Here is a 20,490-nt window from a genome sequence, read left to right as displayed (position 1 = left end):
TAGCAAATCCAGATTCAGTCTGGAATTGATCAGTCAATTGATGTCAACTTCCTGCTACTCTGACTGACTAGCAAACTGGGTGTATTTCTTGTCTAGATTAAGCATTCGCAAGTATAAAAATGTCTAAATGAACAACAATACACATTACGGCGGCACGGCGGGCGAGTGGTTAGCACGCAGACCTCACAGCTAGGAGGACCGGGGTTCGATTCCACCCTCGGCCATCTCTGTGTGGAGTTTGCATGTTCTCCCCGTGCATGCGTGGGTTTTCTCCAAGTACTCCGGTTTCCTCCCACATTCCAAAAACATGCTAGGTTAATTAGCGACTCCAAATTGTCCATAGGTATGAATGTGTATGAGTGTGAATGGTTGTTTGTCTATATGTGCCCTGTGATTGGCTGGCCACCAGTCCAGGGTGTACCCCGCCTCTCGCCCGAAGACAGCTGGGATAGGCTCCAGCACCCCCGCGACCCTTGCGAGGAAAAAGCGGTAGAAAATGAATGAATGAATGAATGAATGAATACACATTACGGATGTCCCAGTCCACACTTATTGGCTTCCGGACCGATTTTTTTGTAATCTTGCTGATTCGATCCCGATCCGTTTTTGTTACAAACATGAATTTGTGGAATTGAATATGGCTATGAAAGCATTAAAAATGACCAACAATATTGGTTTTTTTAACAAACCTCCCCAATTCATTCATTCATTTTCTACCGCTTTTCCTCACGGGGGTCGCGGGGTGCTGGAGCCTATCCCAGCTGTCTTCGGGCGAGAGGCGGTGCATGCGTGGGTTTTCTCCGGGTACTCCGGTTTCCTCCCACATTCCAAAAACATGCTAGGTTAATTAGCGACTCCAAATTGTCCATAGGTATGAATGTGAGTGTGAATGGTTGTTTGTCTATATGTGCCCTGTGATTGGCTGGCCACCAGTCCAGGGTGTACCCCGCCTCTCGCCCGAAGACAGCTGGGATAGGCTCCAGCACCCACTGCAACCCTCGTGAGGAAAATCGGTAGAAAATGAATGAATGATTTTAGCCGAAATATGGCAGCACTGTGGTCAAGTGGTAATCATATAGGCCACAAGGTAAGGAGATTGGGAAGAACCGGGTTTGATTCTCTGTGTGGAGTGTGCATGCGTGTTCCACACTACCAGTTGCAATCTTCAACAGATTTCCCAGCAACGGTTCACCGCACAGTAGCGTAGGAACGACAAAACGATGGGCTGATGAAAGGAACACGTTGAGCGACGTTTTACTGAGCCGTGACTCAAAATGAGCCCTTTTTTTTTTTTCGAGGAGGTTCCCCTGCTTCATTAAATCATAAATAACCGGAGTGCTTTTTATGACTTATCTTCTTCCACGGGGTGCCCTCCTTCTCGCCAGCAGGTCTATCAAATAATAATGAAGGCCAACAGCTCTATTATAGCCACAAACAGAGGCTCCGTCATATCTTAAATATAGGAGCCAGCTTCCCACTGCTGCACTGCGGCCATTCATAATTGATGTCCACTTACGTAAGATACCATGCCTGCGCTGCTGGATCGCAGGCGGGACTGCAGTGGGGAGGGGGTTGTGGGTGGGGGGTTCCCAAACTGATAAAAGCATGAACAGTAGCGTAAGAGGTCATATCGCTTGTCCGGGGTCGCTGCTCAAAAGACACAATTTTAATCAAACGTGTCTTCTTTCCTTTAGTTTCCTCACAGGATTCATGTCTCCATCTTAATAAAATAAGGTGAAATAAAATAAATAAAAACGACATTTCGAATCCGCTCGAGAACGCAAACCGAGGCATTTGATTGAAAAACCACGAGCAGGGTTTCTCCTGCATATAACTAATCGTGGTGCAGACTACATTCATTCATTCATTTTCTACCGCTTTTCCTCACGAGGGTCGCGGGGGGTGCTGGAGCCTATCCCAGCTGTCTTCGGGCGAGAGGCGGGATACACCCTGGACTGGTGGCCAGCCAATCACAGGGCACATATAGACAAACAACCATTCACACTCACATTCATACCTATGGACAATTTGGAGTCGCTAATTAACCTAGCATGTTTTTGGAATGTGGGAGGAAACCGGAGTACCCGGAGAAAACCCACGCATGCACGGGGAGAACATGCAAACTCCACACAGAGATGGGAATTGAACCCTGGTCTCCTAGCTGTGAGGTCTGTGCGCTAACCACTAGACCGCTGTGCTGCCCTGTATGACTACATATTTATGTTATATAGCTAAACATACAGCTCATTATTTACGCACATATTGACCACAGTTACTTTGAAAACAATTGAAAATATCATTAAAATGTTTCACTGCAGGGCTGCACGGTGGACGAGTGGTTAAAGCGCATGCCACACAAAATTGGATTCTACCCTAATCGCATCTCTGTGTCGAGTTTGCATGTTCTCCCCGTTAATTGGCGACTCCAAATTGTCCGTAGGTATGAATGTGAGTGTGAATGGTTGTTTGTCTATATGTGCCCTGTGATTGGCTGGCCACCAGTCCAGGGTGTACCCCGCCTCTCGCCCGAAGACAGCTGGGATAGGCTCCAGCACCCCCGCGACCCTCGTGGACATAAGCGGTTCACGGTCCTCAGTTCACGTTATGCTGGTTGTTGAAAAACCGTTTCCGAAAATTTAAATATTGTGTTTTGTCATAAAAATAACGTGGATAATGCTGGAGCCTATCCCAGCTGACTCCTGGACTGGTCGCCAGCCAATCACAGAGCACATATACGTATGTAAATAAACAACAATTGACACTGACATTCATTACTCAACTAGAGATTGGACCTCACAGTTAGGAGACCAGGGTTCAATTCCACCCTCGGCCATCTCTGTGTGGAGTTTGCATGCGTGGGTTTTCTCCGGGTACTCCGGTTTCCTCCCACATTCCAAAAACATGCTAGGTTAATTAGCGACTCCAAATTGTCCATAGGTATGAATGTGAGTGTGAATGGTTGTTTGTCTATATGTGCCCTGTGATTGGCTGGCCACCAGTCCAGGGTGTACTCTCTCACTCAAAGACAGCTGGGGTAGGCTCCAGCACCCCTGTGACCCTTGTGAGGAAAAGCGGTAGAAAATGAATGAATGAACTGGAGATTGGAACCCAGATCTTCCACTAGTCCACCACGCGGCCACCCTCAATGCAATATTGTTCAATTCCAGTCCTTGAAATGTTACAGGGCTGGACGGCGGTCGTGTGGTTAGCGCGCAAAGCATAAAGCTAGGATACCCGGGTTCAATTCCACCCTCGGCCATCTCTGTGTGGAGTTTGCATGTTCTCCCCGTGCATGCGTGGGTTTTTTCCGGGTACTCCGATTTCCTCCCACATTCCAAAAACATGCTAGGTTAATTAGCGACTCCAAATTGTCCATAGGTATGAATGTGAGTGTGAATGGTTGTTTGTCTATATGTGCCCTGTGATTGGCTGGCCACCAGTCGCTTGAAGACAGCTGCTCTAATGGAACTAAACCAGCGGTTCCAAGTGCGCCGATTACTATCTCTCCAACTGCAAACAAAGCTCCAAATAAGCCAACATTAAGGTCCACTATTCCTTTTAGCAATTCCAAGCAACACTTTGAACATGGTACGTGTATATTACATTTGGCACTTAATGTTGCACATAACAGAAGCGCAATCGCTGACTCATGTCGAGCAAGTGATATAAAATGGCGTACATGTGTTGCAGTCGGCTTTAAGGCGTAACGGAAAAGCAACGTTGCAAAGATTGTTAATTCACCAGCTCAATATTCTACAAGGCATCTCCATAGCGAGGCCTTTGTCTAATTTCTCCGCCTGAATTAATGTGTTTGGCGGTGTCGCTGCTGGGATATCTATCAGGAACTCATCCGGTATGCATGGAGCGCCCGTTACGTACATAACTCTTGTTTAATGCCGACACTGGCCCCGGCAAAAACCTTGTATTTACACCCAGAACATTTGCAGCGGAACAGGACAGTGTTGATAGATTTGCAGTGGAAGACGACTTGAAGTGCTATTACTGGGAACGACTAGAGGCTGCCACCGAAATTGAGCCATAAATCAAAAGCGGGAGGGGTTGCCAAACATCAGAACACACAATCAAGGTTGATCCCGGCTAAAGTCAATAGAATAAACGCAATTAACCCTCATTGCTTTTGGTTCATCCGCTCAGAACAGACTGATCCATTTAAAAATCAAAAACACAAAAAAAAAAAAAGGATTTGCCGCAGGATATAGAGAGCTGCGACGAGTTTCACTCCCGGACCGGACCCGGCACGCCACTATTCCATGGATCGCTGATGCGAACATAAAGCAGCCTCTCATAAAACGTCCTACTGTTCAATATCCGTACAGGAATCCATTCTGAGGGGGGGGGGGGGGGGGGGGGGGGGGGGGGGGGGGGGGGGGGGGGGGGGGGGGGGGGGGGAGTTTCGCGAGGGTGATTATCAAACTTCCGCCAGATGAGATTTGACGGACTGAGCCGGCCTGTCTCGCCTTGTCCCGACTCGTAAACACGGGACGAGGTGACACGCCGATTTGATTCATTAGTGTTGGGCCGACATGCGACGTGACGCAGTAGTAGTCTGCTAGCTTGACTGACACATTAGTCGGCCAGTTAGCTAATTAAATACTATATGTGCTGCCTGATGGGGCGACTCCGGGTGTTTCTTCCTGCAGGCCCGTCTAACAGCGAGTCATATTTCCAACGACTCTTGTGGAGGCCTTGTCCAACCTTTTCCAGAGATTGTAATGGTAATGGTTTAATTTCATTTGAACATGCATCAGATTACAATTGAATGCATCACATAATCAGTTCAAGGTTCCACATGTCCAAAAGGAGTAGGAAGAAGCAAAGCTTATTAATCCTACCCCTTCATCTGGTACTTTTACAATCAGTAACTGTTACATTTGTTCACTTCCTGCTTTCCGTAATACATTTTAAGTTTTTTTTTTAAATATTTGTTTTATTTTTTATAAATACATATATAGGCTGACTATGGTAATGGTAATATTTCATTTGAACATGCATCAGATTACAATTGAATGCATCACATAATCAGTTCACAGTTCCACATGTCCAAAAGGAGTAGGAAGAAGCAAAGCTTATTAAATCCTACCCCTCCATCTGGTACTTTTACAATCAGTAACTGTTACATTTGTTCACCTCCTGCTTTCCATAATACATTTTAAGTTTTTTTTTTAATATTTGTTTTATTTTTTTATAAATACATATATAGGCTGACTATGGTAATGGTAATATTTCATTTGAACATGCATCAGATGACAATTGAATGCATCACATAATCAGTTCACAGTTCCACATGTCCAAAAGGAGTAGGAAGAAGCAAAGCTTATTAAATCCCTACCCCTTCATCTGGTACTTTTACAATCAGTAACTGTTACATTTGTTCACTTCCTGCTTTCCGTAATACATTTTAAGTTTTTTTTTAAATATTTGTTTTATTTTTTATAAATACATATATAGGCTGACTATGGTAATGGTAATATTTCATTTGAACATGCATCAGATTACAATTGAATGCATCACATAATCAGTTCACAGTTCCACATGTCCAAAAGGAGTAGGGAAGAAGCAAAGCTTATTAAATCCTACCCCTCCATCTGGTACTTTTACAATCAGTAACTGTTACATTTGTTCACCTCCTGCTTTCCATAATACATTTTAAGTTTTTTTTTTTAATATTTGTTTTATTTTTTATAAATACATATATAGGCTGACTATGGTAATGGTAATATTTCATTTGAACATGCATCAGATGACAATTGAATGCATCACATAATCAGTTCACAGTTCCACATGTCCAAAAGGAGTAGGAAGAAGCAAAGCTTATTAAATCCTACCCCTCCATCTGGTACTTTTACAATCAGTAACTGTTACATTTGTTCACCTCCTGCTTTCCATAATACATTTTAAGTTTTTTTTTTTAATATTTGTATTACTTTTTATAAATACTATGGTAATGTTAATATTTCATTTGAACATGCATCAGATGACAATTGAATGCATCACATAATCAGTTCACAGTTCCACATGTCGAAAAGTAGTAGGAAGAAGCAAAGCTTAGTAAATCCTACCCCTCCATCTTGTACTTTTACAATTGGGAACTGTTACATTTGTTCACTTCCTGCTTTCCTAATGATTTTTTGGGGTTTTTTTTGTTTTTTTTTAATTCACGTCTTAGTTCAGCAGTTCGCCAACAATCAATGTTCACAGTAATGTGTTAAAAGTTAAGTACTATCGAGCCAAATGTTATACAAATGTTTTAAACCAGGGGTGTCCAAAGCATGACATTCCCCGACATTTTGAACTGGCCCTTATCAAAGACTAAAAATATAATGTACTATGGCCCACGCAATACATAATATGTACTTAACTGTTTTGTACTTCTTAGTTTAAACACCAGGTGGAGCTACTATCTTGAACAAGGTCGTGTCGCTACAAGGAATCAACAGAATCAAGTGTTCCGGGTAACCAGAAATGGCAGATGATTGCGAGAAAGTACTACGTGTAAGGTACTATGAATTTCTGTACTAAAGGAATACCGAATGGAATCGCAGAACTGGCCGTTAAAAAGACGAACGAGGTTCCGTCACTGTACGTGACTTCTGTGACTTCGAGCTTCACTTGGTTCATTTAAGTCTGCCGCGGGGCTTTCACTGGTACGCCGTGGGGCTTTCACTGGTACGCCATGGGGCTTTCACTGGTACGCCATGGGGCTGGTAATATGACGCACACGGAGCAATGAATAGCTTCATACTCTGTCTCCTTTCTGTTGCGTTCCTCTAGCGCCCTGAGAGGCGCTAACTGGTTTTCGTTTTTACCACCTATGGGGAACTTGGCTAGGGTTAGCAGAGCAAGCGAGTTCGACTCCGGCTGAACACGTGAGTATACGACATGTTGAGTTTACATATATGTTGAGCTACACCTGTTTCTGAAATACTAGTCCAAATTGTCCAATGGCGTACGGCATCAATAAAAATAAAGTTTTTGGATTTAATTAACATACAAAAACGCACACTATATTGTGTTAAAGATAATTGTAATTGGGCCTAAATCAATCGACAATATTACTCCCTCGACCACCAGGAGTGTTGAGTCCGGGCGAAGACTCGTAGGTACCGCAATATCGTTACCGTGGATAAAAGGGTCTTGCCTTGAAGCTAATTAGCTGAGCTAACATTTTGCACCATATACTTGGATAATGTCAGTATTCGGCCCTTGGTGTAAAAAGTGGGGACACCCCTGTTTTCAACAAAAGACGTCAACAAGTCATGCTAGGCTACTATTCAACAAAGATGTTAATGTTTTGTAAGAAAAAAAATGACCACAAAAATCGCGTTTACGTTCTTGAAGTGTTTAAGTATTAACCATCTCTTACTGACAGACTTCATCGATGATACTGTACAGAAAGCTAACAGGCCGCCACATCATGGCCAACCTTCGGTAACGCCATTTTTTTAGGATGTAATGTTGCAAAAACTAGCATTTCATAGCTTGTAAAAAATGCAACAATAATGATAAACAATGATAGATCTAGAACCAATTCAAGGCCTAAAAGTCCATATATCCATTTCTCTCATGGAGGTGGGCGGCACGGTGGTCGTGTGGGTAGCGCGCAGACCTCACAGCTAGGAGACCAGGGTTCAATTCCACCCTCGGCCATCTCTGTGTGGAGTTTGCATGTTCTCCCCCGTGCATGCGTGGGTTTTCTCCGGGTACTCCGGTTTCCTCCCACATTCCAAAAACATGCTAGGTTAATTAGCGACTCCAAATTGTCCATAGGTATGAATGTGAGTGTGAATGGTTGTTTGTCTCTATGTGCCCTGTGATTGGCTGGCCACCAGTCCAGGGTGTACCCCGCCTCTCGCCTGAAGACAGCTGGGATAGGCTCCAGCACCCCCCGCAACCCTTGTGAGGAAAAAGCGGTAGAAAATGAATGAATGAATGCTTGGAGGTATGCTGGAGTCTACCCAAGCTGACTTTGGGGGCTGACTTTGTGTTGGAATGTGGGAGTAAACGGGAATACTCGTAGAAATCCCATGCACGCACGGGGAAAAAAATGCAAAAAAACGGAATTCAGGTACTAACCACAAAGTCATATCAGCAGAAATGTGAAATAACAGCTACCAGTCCAGGGCGTACCCCGGCCTCTCACCTGAAGTCAGCTTGGATAGGCTCCAACATGCCCCGTGATATAAGTGAGGCTAAGCGGCATAGGAGCTAATATTTTGTGTCAGGATCCGGCGTTAAGCAGATCAGTCACTTTTCAAAAAATCAAAGCATGGCGTCGACAATTATCGGCTCGCTCTCTCCTCCAAAATTCAATTTGCTAGCAAATGGGCTTTTTAAGAATCACAGCTGATCGCAAGCAGGGAACAAGCACACTTAAAAAGGGGGCTCTTAGAAGAACCCCCCCCCCAAAAAAAAAAACCACAAAAAACAACCAGCTTCTATGCACTCCGCCTCGGAGGCTCCCCAAGTGGAGGCGTGGGAGGTGGAGGCAGAACCCAACGGGATGGGGAAGGAGCAATGCCCTCGTTTGGAGGTCACAAGCCGAGGAGGAGTCACCACCGAGCCAAGATGCGGGATCCCCCCTCCTCCCTAACGCAATAAGTCAGGACACACCCAGATGGAGAAGGGAGGGGGGGAGGAAAGGAGTGAGGAGGGAGAAGCAGGAGGAAGAAAATGACAGGCAAAAAGAAGGGGGGGGGGAAAAAAGAAACAGAGCTGGCACTGTTCATCCTCCAGTCTTACTGCATGACGTCACTGCCATTTTCTCCCTTAGTTGAAATAAAGTATTTATTTTTTTTCTTCTCACAGTGACTAAGATCAACAGGGCGTCGAGGAGTCCAGGTAGTGTTGACAATGTAGAGGAACCACTCCAACTGGAAGAACGAGCTCGTCGTTAGGTAGTGTTCACCGGGTAAATATAGTCCTTTTTTTGACTGGACATATTACATTTAAAAGGAACCCTTAGTGATACAAAAAACATAGCCGAGCACTGCGGGGAAACTGCTTGAAAACACATGGAAAAATCCGCATGAGGTCTGCCTGCTCGCAGCCATTACACCCGGAGAGCTCACACACACTCACGCACAAGACTGCCATTAAGAAACAGAACATTTATAAAACACTGCCAATATTATAAAGTCCACAATGACTTATCAATTCCAACAAAAGCCTCGACAATAATCAACAACCGCTCTTCAATTCGGCATAGCAAAACAGCCCCGCAACGCAATCCTTTAACGTAAAAAACAACCATTTGTACAAGTCCTCCGCACTCTGGATAGCACAGCAGTGGGCGGCAGCAACTGGTCGGCGTTGCCTATCTCGTCCAAAAGTTGAATCTGAATCTAACTTCTGGATCCATTTCCATTAAATATAACCACATTAGAACGTGACAAATACAACCACGGTAACATGCGTTTCAAAGTGATGTGAAAGTTGTCGCTAAAACGTGAACATTAATGCAGTGAAAGTCCGAACGTCCGTATTACTGATAGGGGACTTGACGGAGAGGGCTGCGGGCGAGGGCGGCTCATTCACGGGCTTAGACCAAGTCGAGCGTGGAGCCCACCCCCACCCACGGGAACGAGTGGTGGTGAAAAGGTGAAACAAGTCACGGTCACACTATCAGTCACACCTGTGGGGGGGGACCCGACGTGTGCTGGCTGCTATTAAAACGAGCTAAAACACGTACAAAAACTCGCTAACAAAACGACGTCTGTTTGTTTGTACGTTTAAAAAGGCAATAAAGTTTTCATTTGAATAAGAATAAAAAAATAGCTTACCGAGCTCCACTGGCGGGGATCACGTCCTCGGATGTCGGCGTGTTGAGCTCACTGGGGTCCGTCCATATCCAGCCAGCAACTTGCGAGACTGCAGCGGCGGCGGGGGTAAAAATGACCGGTAGGCCGGGAATGTGATTCTAAAAAAACATACAAATGTACCGATATCTTCCCCCCTTGTTAGAAAGCGGCTACACAAACAGCTGTGACACACTGCAGCACCGCACAACAGAACCCGATTGGGTCAGGAATCAATCCGATAAAAGACCAACTCCCCCTTCCTCCTCCTCCTCCTCCCTCCTCCTCCTCCTCCCCCTGCTGGAGTAAGGACTGATAGCAAGACTAGAATCCAGGAAACAACCTCTACTGCTGGTCCTGCACATTCAACAAGACCGCAGAGGAGAATCACAGTCTTTTCCTGGCTGGCTGGGCCGGAAGGGAGGGAGAAAAGGAGGGAGAGAAGGAAAGAGAGAAGGAAAGAGAGAAGGAGGGAGGAGACTTGAACATGTTTTTAAGGTGGATATCCTAAATGACACCATCTTCGTCAGCTGTGTTCTTGTTCAGGCTGCATTCAACACGTGATCAATGAAAACTGACAGTAATAACAGAAAACGGCATCCATGTTTTGTCAGATATATGCTCTGTCTATAAATGGCGGCTAACAAGTTGGCTAACTAGTTGGCTATTTAGCTACACGGCAATAATAAACATATCGTAAAGTCAATAGCTCAGTTCAGTGAGCGTTGTTATCTTTGTTTATGATTTTATTGGTGTCGTTTGACAGGGCTGCACTGCACGGTGGTCGAGTGGTTAGCGCAGAGGACACACAGCTAGGAGACCAGAGTTCGATTCCACCCTCGACCATCTCTGTGTGGAGTTTGCATGCTCTCCCCCCACATTCCAAAAAACATGCTAGGTTAACAAAGGAAAAGAGGGTTGCGCGGTAGACGAGTGGTTTAGCGCAGGCCTCACAGCTAGTAGACCCAAGTTCGATGGCTGAGGTTTTTGGTCATAGGAAATGCAATTTCATTCATTCATTTTCTACTGCTTTTTCCTCACGAGGGTTGCAGGGGGTGCTGGAGCCTATCCCAGCTGTTTTCTACACCCTGGACTGGTGGCCAGCCAATCACAGGGCACATATAGACAAACAACCATTCACACTCACATTCATACCTATGGACAATTTGGAGTCGCTAATTAACCTAGCATGTTTTTGGAATGTGGGAGGAAACCGGAGTACCCGGAGAAAACCCACGCATGCACGGGGAGAACATGCAAACTCCACACAGGTGGAATTGAACCCTGGTCTCCTAGCTGTGAGGTCTGCGCGCTAACCACTAGACCGCTGTGCCGCCCCGGAAATGCAATTTCTTTGTCAAAATAAAATAAATACATTTAAAAGGAAAAGTGGGTTGCACGGTAGTCGAGTGGTTTAGCGCAGGCCTCACAGCTAGGAGACCCAAGTTCGATTCCACCCTCGGCCATCTCTGTGTGGAGGTTGCATGTTCTCCCCGTGCATGCGTGGGTTTTCTCCCGGGTACTCCGGTTTCCTCCCACATTCCAAAAACATGCTAGGTTAATTAGCGACTCCAAATTGTCCATAGGTATGAATGTGAGTGTGAATGGTTGTTTGTCTATATGTGCCCTGTGATTGGCTGGCCACCAGTCCAGGGTGTACCCCGCCTCTCGCCCAAAAGTCACAGTCAACGGCTCCATCCAGCCTGTGACTTCCTTATCTGGGCATGCCCGGGTACAAGTTGTAGGCCTTAGTTGTAGCACTTGGGAGTAGGACCAATCACAGATGAGCGGGCGTGCCCAGAGGTGGGTTGTGGGTGGAATAAATTAAAACAGACCTTTTTAGAAATCTATGGCAAATCCAGCCGGAATAGGTGCGGATTCTGGAAGATCTAGAAAGCTTTTTTGTGCAGGTTATTGTGTCTCGCTGCTCTATAGGAGTCCACAATTCAATACAAAGGACCGAAAATAGGTCGCCTTTGAGCAATCAGATTTCAGACAAATAATATAATGTTCCTGTCCTCTGATTGGTTGATCAGAGCAAAAGTGTCTAACAAATTGATCTGCAAAGATTTTGTCTAGAAACACAAAATATATCAAAGTGGCACTCCTTCAGTTTTTATGTATGCGGTGCTAGGTAGAAAAAGTTAGAATCCCGATGTCCAGACGCTGTCATGGTAACCACTCATCCACCATGCTGCCCCATTGAAATACTAATAACATTTATTTTTTACGTAATTCATTTCTAAATAAGGATTTTTAAGGATTCTAAATATGTTTTTTGGGGAACAAACATAGCTTCTCTGAATCCTTGCAGGGGTCCCGACCGGACTAAAGGTGTGTTGACTCTTCTGAGGATGCTTTACTTCCTGATCACATGGTCATGCACGGATGCACAACACGGATCAAGAATGCGGAGAAGGAAAAAGTGTCTTCAACTGCCAAGTGGCCGCTCAATCAGCTGGTCCTCCTACGCTATGCTAATGACAGAGAGCGTGTTCAAGCTGCCATTTAGAAGCACGCCGCTTCGTTTTTTTTTTTTTTTTTGCCCTAAAAGCTGACTGACGCTCATGACAGCATTGCGTCACTCAGCCTTCATCCTCCATTTTACAGCATCTGACGAAGGTAAGTACGGCACTCACATTTTATTCCAACTTCAAGGATTAATACTGTAAAAGCTAAACATGGACGCCATTTAGAGGAGTCGGTGTACAGCTTGTATAACAGTACAGATTTACTTTCTTGACAACTTTACTGTGTACGCTTCACACTGAACAAGTCCAAACATTACGTCCAAAGCGAGTACCATTGCACTGCCTTAATCCTATTGGGCATTCCAATTTCATGTAGTCATCAAAAACATGACTGGATCTTAATGACAACATCCAACAATCTTTGCAAAATACTCCAACTTGCTGATATAGTTCATCTTCAAACAGCTAAAATAATGCATAAGGCTAAAAATAACCAATTAGCTAAAAATGTCATCCAATACTTCTCTACAAGAGAGGAGAAATATGATCTCAGGGAAGAACTACATTTGAAACACTTCTATGCTAGGACTACGTTTAAAAGGAAAAAAGAGGGTTGCACGGTAGAGAGTGGTTTAGCGCAGGCCTCACAGCTAGGAGACCCAAGTTTGATGGCCGAGGTTTTTTGGTTCATAGGAAATGCATTTTTTTGTCAAAATAAAATAAATACATCAAAAAGGAAAAGAGGGTTGCACGGTAGTCGAGTGGTTTAGCGCAGGCCTCACAGCTAGGAGACCCAAGTTCGATGCCCGATGTTTTTGGTCATAGGAAATGCAATTTTTTGGTCAAAATAAAATAAATACATTAAAAAGGAAAAGGGGCGGCACGGCGGTCTAGTGGTTAGCGCACAGACCTCACAGCTAGGAGACCAGGGTTCAATTCCCACCCTCGGCCATCTCTGTGTGGAGTTCGCATGTTCTCCCCGTGCATGCGTGGGTTTTCTCCGGGTACTCCGGTTTCCTCCCACATTCCAAAAACATGCTAGGTTAATTAGCGACTCCAGATTGTCCATAGGTATGAATGTGAGTGTGAATGGTTGTTTGTCTATGTGTGCCCTGATTGGCTGGCGACCAGTCCAGGGTGTATCCCGCCTCTCGCCCGGGGACAGCTGGGATGGGCTCCAGCACCCCCCACGACCCTCAAAGCGGTAGAAAATGAATGAATGAATAAAAAGGAAAAAAGAGGGTTGCACGGTAGTCGAGTGGTTCAGCGCAGGCCTCACAGCTAGGAGACCCAAGTTCGATGGCCGAGGTTTTTTGGTCATGGGAAATGCAATTTTTTGTCAAAATAAAATAAATACATTAAAAAGGAAAAAAGGGTTGCACTGCAGCCGAGTGGTTTAGCGCAGGCCTCACAGCTAGGAGACCCAAGTTCGATTCCACCCTCGACCATCTCTGTATGTTTTCCCCGTGCATGCGTGAGTTTTCTCCGGGTACTCCGGTTTCCTCCCACATTCCAAAAACATGCTAGGTTAATTAGCGACTCCAAATTGTCCATAGGTATGAATGTGAGTGTGAATGGTTGTTTGTCTATATGTGCCCTGTGATTGGCTGGCCACCAGCACCCCCACGATCCTCGTGAGGATAAGCGATAGAAAATGAATCCTTCCTGCATGAAAGCCCTGTCCTATACAGAAAGTACAGAATGTTACTATTGATGAGTCACATGACAAGCATGTCCCATGTCAACCACCAATTGCCGTCCATCGCTCTGTTGCCACAACACGCCTGTGTGGCTAATGTCAATACCGTGTGTGTACGACATCATGTTGGTTCTACAATTAGCTAGCTAGCACTGTTGTCATGATAGTGAGGCTTTGGGGGTCACACATTGAAAAACGGGTAATATAACCAACCCTGGTGGAGATATAGACATAGACATGCACTACATGAACAGCAGGACCAACCAATGAAAACATTAGTTGTCTTGCTGGAGGCAGGCCACGGGGGGGGGGGGGGGGGGGGGTGTTTGGACGTATTAAAGACAGCATTCAGAGCGCAAAAGTCACCTCTCCATCTGTCAGTGCAAACACACACATACACATACACACACATGCACACACACACGCACATAGACACACAGTGACCTTAACCAAGAACTCACCTAAACAGGATTTTACTGCATGGCAGTTGAGTGGTTAGCGCACAGACCTCACAGCTAGGAGACCCGGGTTCAAATCCACCCTCGGCCATCTCTGTGTATGTGTGTGTTTTCCCCGGGTACTCCCACATTCCAAAAACAGCGACTCCAAATTGTCCAATAGGTATGAATGTGAGTGTGAATGGTTGTTTGTCTATATGTGCCCTGTGATTGGCTGGCCACCAGTCCAGGGTGTACCCCGACAACTGGGGTAGGCTCCAGCACCCCCCACGACCTTTGTGAGGATAAGCGGTAGAAAATGAATGAATGTTTAATACATAGGAATGTGGCCACACGGTCAGGAGATCATGAAGACCTGGGTTCGATTCTCTGAAAGTCTGTGTGGAGTCCCCCCTCATGCATGCGTGGGTTTTCTCCGGGTATTCCGGTTTCCTCCCACATTCCAAAAACATGCTAGGTTAATTAGCGACTCCAAATTGTCCATAGGTTTGAATGTGAGTGTGAATGGTTGTTTGTCTATATGTGCCCTGTGATTGGCTGGCCACCAGTCCTGGGTGTACCCCGACAGCTGGGATAGGCTCCAGCACACTCCCGCGACCCTTGTGAGGATAAACGGTAGAAAATGAATGAATGAATGAAATACGTGCTAGCTACCTTTCGGCTGATTTTATTGCTTCCAACTAAAATTTGCATTACAGGTTGCTAATTACCGGCAGGCATAGCCAAGGGCAGCTACTTGAGAGTTTGTGTCAATGTGACAAAGACGGAAGTGAGCATACGGCGTTCCATGAGATAGCAGTAAATGCTTGTGAGGGAATTTATTAGCGTTATTATTAATAATTATTAGCAATTTGTGCTTGAACTGCTGATTATAAAAAATGACAGAATAAAGGTTGCACGTTGAAAGACCCACAGTGCCATACGTCCACATTGTTGAAGTTACCAGACTATGAAAAGTGTGATAAAGTGTGTGTGTATATGACTCGATAAAAGAGTATTTATGAATGTACCCTGACTGCACTACCAAATATGGATGCAGTACTAGTTCTGTAAATATTGCGTAGACCCGCCACCTGTGGGGGCAAGCATCAGGTTCCGGAGCTTTGTGTTGCAGCATGGGTGACCTGGTCTTTGGTTGCCAAAGCTTATTCATGATAGGTTGAGACACTCTGACTTGACTTACACGTTGACCTTGAGCTCTGGTTATGGAACCAAACTCTTCAAGAGGGGCTGGACCTTGTTCTACTCTGGAATTCAGTATTTTAATTTTTTTTAATAAACATCCTATTTGCGAGTCATCAACTCTCACCTCCGTCAGAGCTTCACCTCATCCCGGGTAAGGACGGTATCCCATGCCACCATGACTGAGGAAACCGATCTTAGTTAATGACGGTTGTGGTGGAAAAACCTGAACCCGATGGTGGGCACCAGAGATGAACAAGGAGTCCTATACCAGCACGGACGGCTTGTGGGGTTCCTGAAGCAGCTGACAGCGACACTTGACTTCGGCAGTGGTCGAGGCAAAAAGTCAAGTGTGGGAGGAGTTCGGTGAGACCATGGAGCACCACTTTGGGTCGGCTTCTTCCTGCTCCTTTTGGACGTGTGGAACTGTGAATTGAATTATGTGACGTATTCCATTGTAACTTCATTCATGCATGATAAAGTCAAGTCAAGTCATTCATGCATGCTAAAGTCAAGTCAAAGCCAAGTCAAGTGAAGTCATTCATGCATGCTAAAGTCAAGTCAAAGTCAAGTCAAAGTCAAGTCAAGTCAAAGTCAAGTCAAAGTCAAGTCAAAGTCAAAGCCAAGTCAAAGTCAAGTCAAAGTCAAGGTCAAGTCAAAGTCATTCATGCATGCTAAAGCCAAGTCAAAGCCAAGTCAAGTGAAGTCATTCATGCATGCTAAAGTCAAGTCAAAGTCAAGTCATTCATGCATGCTAAAGTCAAGTCAAAGTCAAGTCAAAGTCAAGTCAAAGTCAAGTCAAAGTCAAGTCAAAGTCAAGTCAAAGTCAAGTCAAAGTCAAGTCAAAGTCAAGTCAAAGTCAAGTCAAAGTCAAGTCAAAGTCAAGTCAAAGTCAAGTCAAATTTAAATAGCCCTTATTCACAAAAGCTGGCAACAATCAAAGACGTCTCATCTGAACGCAAAACCCCATTGGGGGCAAAAAGAAACCTTGAGAAGGGACAGCGGGGGGGTGACCAGTCTCCAATGGATGTCGAGTGAGCAACTCAATCGTAGTAAATAGTCCAAGTCATCGATGAAGTGACATCAAGTCGGCCCAATTCGGATTCCGTCTCTGCTATTCACATGCAATGTGGTCCTGATGATGGCCTCATCAGGCTGTGACCTCAGCTTCCACTGAGTCTTCCCCCTGGTCTTGTTCACGAGCCAGGAGAGGTTAGAGCGTGACGTTGACAGCAGGATCGGCGCAACATCTGCATCTGTTCCGGATCCATCGAGGTGAAGAGAACGCTGAGCTCTGAATTTATTCGGCCTGGAAACGTCTTGGTGTCCTCCTGGTGGAAGGTGAAGAGGATGTGGCCTGAGATCATGGAGGAATGTCTGGACTTCCCTACTAAGACCGCTGCCCCTGTGACCTGGATGAATGGAAGAAAACAGAATGGAATCGCTTGAACCCCGACATAGCTGGATGGATGGATAGAACAAATATGGAAATATGAATGAAAAGTAAAAGAAAAAGTGCGTACGGCGCGGTGCTGTTGAGTGATCTTGTTGTCTGCACTGTAATAGGCTCATACATCACTTTGTGTTATTGCTGCTTGTTGCCTGCAGTCGGACACACACACACACACACACACATACACACTCATTGGAGGCTGCATTGCACACAAAAACTTTGTCCTTTTTTTCTCATTGAAAACATCCTCAAAAATATTCATTCATTCATTCATTCATTCATTTTCTACCGCTTATCCTCACAAAGGTTGCAGGGGTGCTGGAGCCTATCCCAGCTGTCTTTGGGCGAGAGGTGATCACCAACCAATCACAGGGCACATATAGACAAACAACCATTCACACTCACATTCATACCTATGGACAATTTGGAGTCGCTAATTAACCTAGCATGTTTTTTGGAATGTGGGAGTACCCGGAGAAAACCCACGCATGCACGGAGAGAACATGCAAACTCCACACAGAGATGCCCGAGGGTGGAATTGACCCTGGGTCATTCTGGATCTGTTTCACCTGGACCCAATGCAAGTGGACTGTAATGACAAAAAGTGACGGTTGTTAGTGTTTTTGTTGAAATAAATGCACCAATACATATTTTCATTCATTAATTTTCTACCACTGATCCTCACAAGGGTCGCGGAAGGTGGTCACCAGCCAATCACAGGGCACATATAGACAAACAACCATTCACACTCAAATTAATACCTATAGACAATTTGGAGTCGCTAATTAACCTAGCATGTTTTTGGAATGTAGGAGGAAACCGGAGTACGGGGAGAACATGCAAACTCCACACAGAGATGCCCGAGGGTGGAATCGAACCCGGGTCTCCTAGCTGTGAGGTCTATGCGCTAACCACTCGAATACCGTGCAGGCTCCAATAAATCTTTCTTAATGTTAAAAAGCTATGAGTGTATGTGGAGAAAAAAAAATCCGAGATGTAAGATGTGTGCGAAAGTGACATGAAGAATGTTGAAGGTTTGAATCCTGACGCATCCTCAGAGCGGGGTTTCATGCTCGCCCCCCACCCCCCCTGCGTGGACGCTCATTGTGATACGGAATCCATCAGACTTATGTAATCAAGTCACTTCCTGGGGTCAGCATCCACCTCCACACACAGCATTTAGACGACTACTTGTGATGGAAACGTATAAATGTTTCCATATATGCACTGGCGAGGGGGGGGGGGGGGGTGTTGTATCCATGGCTACCTTCACACGTAATTCATATTATTTTTATCACAAAGGCTCTCCTGTGATTTTCATTTCTTTCTTTTTCTGCTAACAGGATAGAGACACATACAGATTGCACTTCTATACCAAGGTATAAACTATCTCTTCATGGGGAGAATGTTTGTATTATTCTTCTTATCTGGGACGCCAGGAGGCCTGGATACTCTCAAACTTGAAGAAGAGCACACAACCACATTTCATTCATTCATTCATTCATCCCAGCTGTCTTCTACACCCTGGACTGGTGGCCAGCCAATCACAGGGCACATATAGACAAACAACCATTCACACTCACATTCATACCTATGGACAATTTGGAGTCGCTAATTAAGCTAGCATGTTTTTGGAATGTGGGAGGAAACCGGAGTCCCCAGAGAAACCCCCCCCCCACACACGGGGGGGGGGGACTCAACAAAAAGTTTCAGAGAATCGAACCCAGGTCTTCATGATCTCCTGACCGTGTGGCCACATTCCTATGTATTAAACATACATTCATTTTCTACCGCTTATCCTCACAAAGGTCGTGGGGGTGCTGGAGCCTATCCCAGCTGTCTGGTGGCCAGCCAATCACAGGGCACATATAGACAAACAACCATTCACACTCACATTCATACCTATGGACAATTTGGAGTCGCTAATTAACCTAGCATGTTTTTGGAATGTGGGAGGAAACCGGAGTACCCGGAGAAAACCTCACGCATGCACGGGGAGAACATGCAAACTCCACACAGAGATGGCCGAGGGTGGAATCGAACTTGGGTCTCCCAGCTGTGAGGCCTGCGCTAAACCACTCCTCTACCGTGCAACCCTCTTTTCCTTTTTAATGTATTTATTTTATTTTGACAAAAAAATTGCATTTCCTATGACCAAAAACCTCGGCCATCGAACTTGGGTCTCCTAGCTGGGAGGCCTGCGACTCCACACAGACTTTCAGAGAATCAAACCCAGGTCTTCATGATCTCCTGACCGTGTGGCCACATTCCTATGTTTTAAACATTCATTCATTTTCTACCGCTTATCCTCACAAAGGTCGCGGGGGTGCTGGAGCCTATCCCAGCTGTCGGGGTACACCCTGGACTGGTGGCCAGCCAATCACAGGGCACATATAGACAAACAACCATTCACACTCACATTCATACCTATGGACAATTTGGAGTCGCTAATTGACCTAGCATGTTTTTGGAATGTGGGAGGAAACCCACACAGAGAGTGGAATTGAACTCGGGTCTCCTAGCTGTGAGGCATACGTGCTAACCACTCGACCACCGTGCAGCCTATGTATTAAGCAGCTCACTTCTACTGTTGACATTTGAGCACAGAGACAGCATCCCTTCCAGTGGAGTGTAAGATTCTCCATAGTTGTAATTTCACTATCAAATATTAAAATGGCCGCATTGCAATGAGTCAGCCGTTTTGTGCAGTTGGCAAGGCCTCTGACATCGGAGGTGAAAAGTCAAAAGAATCCACACAAGGCTGCGTGATCCACATCGAACATCAAGTCCTATTGCCTGTCAAGGGAACATCCCATCATGCTCGGTGCTGCCGCCCCGTCAGCCCAATGACAGCTGATGGATGCCCTGGGTGGGAGGAGGCGGAGGAGGCGGAGGAGGAGGTCCCACCCCAGGCGGCGAGGGGAGACTTCCGTGCTCCGCCGGTGGTCCCTGACGTGGAGTCTAAGCTGGTCATTAGTGGTGCCTGTTGGGGGGGGGGGCGGGTTTGCTCCTCTCCCTGATATTATTAACTTTTCATCAGCGGCTTTCAAGTCTCTCTCAGGCACTACGACTATAAATACACGTTGATGTGTTCATCATTTAAACATCAGCCTCGGAAGTCAAACTTGCAGCCTTTCCTGTTCGTATGTTGAATTATGACTCATTCGAAACCATCAACTTCAATTTCATAACTTTTTAAAACTATATTTTAAGTTAAAAATGTCCAATTTTTGGGTCATCAAACTGAGGATTCAACAAGGAGGCAAAATGTATGCTAGTGTAAACGCCGCTTAAGTTTATCAAACCCGATTAAAAAAAACACGACTCTTTTTGTGGCGTTCATAACTCGTGAATTTACATGCTAATCAAGCCATGGCATTTGTCCAATTTTTGGGTCATCAAACTGATGATT

At 45.4% G+C, this 20,490-nt stretch overlaps 1 protein-coding gene and 1 long non-coding RNA gene across 6 annotated transcripts in view; both read right to left on the bottom strand.

The window, feature by feature from the left end:
* Window positions 1-10,194, bottom strand: part of LOC131106517 (plasma membrane calcium-transporting ATPase 1-like) — a 97,704-nt gene extending 87,510 nt beyond the window's left edge. For 2 of the 5 annotated variants that reach the window (XM_058055666.1, XM_058055664.1), the window contains exon 1: window positions 9,801-10,194. The gene's annotated coding sequence lies outside the window, so the exon portion shown is untranslated. The remainder of the gene's footprint in view (window positions 1-9,800) is intronic. The other 3 variants (XM_058055665.1, XM_058055662.1, XM_058055663.1) reach the window with 3 other exon arrangements.
* A 6,085-nt stretch (window positions 10,195-16,279) lies between these two features.
* LOC131106599 (uncharacterized) overlaps window positions 16,280-20,490 on the bottom strand; it is a 29,887-nt gene continuing 25,676 nt past the window's right edge. Inside the window, exons 7-8 of the long non-coding RNA XR_009120102.1 lie at window positions 17,149-17,227; window positions 16,280-17,037 (exon numbers count right to left, since the gene is read on the bottom strand). This is a non-coding gene — a long non-coding RNA (uncharacterized LOC131106599). The remainder of the gene's footprint in view (window positions 17,038-17,148; window positions 17,228-20,490) is intronic.

Source organism: Doryrhamphus excisus, chromosome 18 (assembly GCF_030265055.1).
Source record: "Doryrhamphus excisus isolate RoL2022-K1 chromosome 18, RoL_Dexc_1.0, whole genome shotgun sequence".
NCBI lineage: Eukaryota > Metazoa > Chordata > Actinopteri > Syngnathiformes > Syngnathidae > Doryrhamphus > Doryrhamphus excisus.
The sequence above is the reverse complement of the archived record's forward strand: the minus strand, read 5'-3'. Positions and strand labels throughout refer to the sequence as shown.